The sequence below is a fragment of the Orbicella franksi genome, chromosome 8 (assembly GCF_964199315.1).
Source record: "Orbicella franksi chromosome 8, jaOrbFran1.1, whole genome shotgun sequence".
NCBI lineage: Eukaryota > Metazoa > Cnidaria > Anthozoa > Scleractinia > Merulinidae > Orbicella > Orbicella franksi.
In genome coordinates, this window is record NC_138152.1 from 19,961,748 (window position 1) to 19,964,471 (window position 2,724).

A 2,724-nucleotide genomic window follows, 5' to 3' on the forward strand; every position below is an offset into this window, starting at 1 on the left:
AATCAGTTCAAGTCTTTCACATTAGTTAAAAACAACAACAACAACAAAAGCAAAACAAACAAACAAAAGAATCAAAGCAAAACAAGCTGAGAGCCAAAGAGACAACCTAACTAACTAACAAACTAAAAAACAATTATAACTCCCAATCCAACTCCTATCAAAATTGACTTTTGTACACAAATAACTTTGTAGAGCTATTAAACTAAGAAACGCCTGACTTTTGTTCTTCAGCTTTTTCGAACGTGAAAGGTTGATCCCTGCCGAACCTCTTCGTAAGTTTCAGAACATACGTATCAGATGGTGATTAGTTCTCTAAATGAAGCTACCTGCTTTGATGTAGCATCAATTCCTGCGAGGAAAATGATTTGTGCCACGGCTATGGCTATGACTAGATTGAGTCTTATCTGACACTGCTCCTGCTTGAGGTTCCTGTTGTGAAATTCAAGACAACGAACATTAATTAACACGGAAGAGCCAGAGAAATGAACTGCTTTATTGGTGGTATGACTATGCTACGGAGGGGTTACTTACATCAAAACCAGATAGGTGAGAACAGTTAAAGTCTCGCCCACTAGCGACAGCCCGCAGCCAATATAAGTGATGACTTCCAAGGCCACCTGATGTCTGTCAGGAATCTAAGTGAGGAAAAGGAGGTAGGCCAGACCATATGTGATTTAAAAACAAATAAATAATATATTAACCATTTAAATAAATAAATAAATAAATTATTTAATGAATAAATAAATAAATTAATTAATTAATTAATTAAACTGAATATACTGACCAAGATCCGGGCCGTACGAAATGATGTAAGCCATCTCAGTAGGTTAGATGATGATTAAAATGGCCTTTCTTGATGAGAACTTACGCTGTTAGTTTGTTCGAGTTCCATTTACAGAAGAAAAAAAACAAACCAAAAAAGAAAAAAAGGGTGACACCATAATTTGCAAATATAGAAGGGTTTACTCACTTTTGTTTCTCCCACTTGCAAAAGAACGGCGAAGTTCGTGACATGATTACAACTACACACAACTTTAGCGTTAGTTTAGTTGACTAACGTGCATCCCCTGTTTGACCAGGAACCGTTGAATCGACTCCTGCACAAGAAACATGCAAATAAATGATTAATAGGTAGATTTTAAGATTTTGGACCTGGATAAATCAGGATGATCATTTATTTAACTTAAACATATACATAGATTAGAACCAAAAATTAGCTGGTGTGGATATTAAAATGTACCTGATGTCAAAGTCCCAAAATACACAAATTGGTATATCATCAAGTTTAGAAGGCTTAAAGAAAGAAAACGAAAACAGACTCAATAGAGGGAATGCGAAAGGGCTAAATTAGTATAGCCTAGTTTGTATGGACTTAGGGAGTTTTAAGGCCGATACACACGAGGGGTTTTGCTTCTGGACTTTGTTCCAGGGCCACACTCCGTGAGCAAAGCTCCTCCGTGTGTATCAACGATTTCATGGGCGTAATTCATTTTCGGGAGCGGAATTTCCACCCTGCAACATTCTCCACTACATTAAACCGGGAGCATATTTGGGAACAAAGATCCCTGGGCAAATTGAACAAACTTGAAAACGCTCCCTTGTTTGTAGCATAATATGGAGCAAGCTCCCATACTGTGCACCCCACTGTGTACTAGTCGTGCAAATCGACCCTGGAGCAAAATCCCTCGTGTTTATCGGCCATCAAATTGCGGTCCTACACTATAAACGCAGCTTTCATTTCTCCTCTTTTGGAATGTTGCCACTTTTCCGATTCCAGCACTTATGCCAGATTCCAACAGCTAAGAATAACACAAAGGCTTTCGTCATAGAGCCGAAGTATTATATGTAGTCAATAGAAAACATAATAAAAGCATGTTACGAAAAATTGTGTACGTCAAGTTCTAGAGCAATCTAGAACCGGAAGTCATTCAGCCGTGACCAATTTGTATAAGAACATTCCAGAACATTCTGATCCTTATGTAATTACTCAGATTAGAAACTGTGTCAAACTACTTAATTCAGCTCCTAATAGAAATTTCTAGAACTTTAAGGCTCATGTATATTAGAGCGAGAGTTTCTTCTGTAAGCTTAGTGCTGTAAATTCGTGAAGTTACCTTACGGAAATAAATTAGTTTGTTGCTGTTACCAGCGATCCAGAGTTTCGTCTGGAAACAATCCTGCTCTACAACGATACTCGTAACATTGGGGGCCTGTCCGGGAGAGCAGAAATTTGTTTGCTGGACTACCGTAACCAGGAAAGCTACAGGACAAGCGTAGCAGAGTGGATTTGGTGATCTGCGTGACCCGATTTCGTGTAAAAGAAGGTTTCGCTGTTATCCTGTGTGGACATTTCCAGACTGCGTGTCATACACTGTTATCCTTTGTGGACATTTCTAAGCTGTGTGTCATATGATATGGAGAAGTTTGTTGAGTTAGGCAAAACGTTTGCCCTGGAAGGAGCTGAGTTGCTTGCATTTGTGGAGAAGCGTAGAGAGGAAGAACGAGAGAAGAAACGTAGAGAGGAGGAACGAGAGGAGAAACAGAGAGGAGGAACGAGAGGAAAAACGCAGAGAGGAAGAACGAGAGGAGAAACGCAGAGAGGAAGAACGAGATGAGAAACGCAGGAGAGAGGAAGAAGAAAAAGAAGAGAGATTGAGGATAGAAGAAGAGGAGAAAGTGGAGAGACGTAGAAGGCAAGATGAGGAGTGGGAAGCGCGACGACAA

General features: G+C 39.6%; 2 pseudogenes; one reads left to right on the forward strand and one right to left on the reverse strand.

Moving 5' to 3' along the window:
* Positions 1-243: 243 nt before the first annotated feature.
* LOC145495111 (adhesion G-protein coupled receptor G2-like) overlaps positions 244-2,724 on the reverse strand; it is a 15,011-nt pseudogene continuing 12,530 nt past the window's right edge.
* The window catches only part of LOC145495112 (uncharacterized), a 1,436-nt pseudogene continuing 1,022 nt past the window's right edge, over positions 2,311-2,724 (forward strand).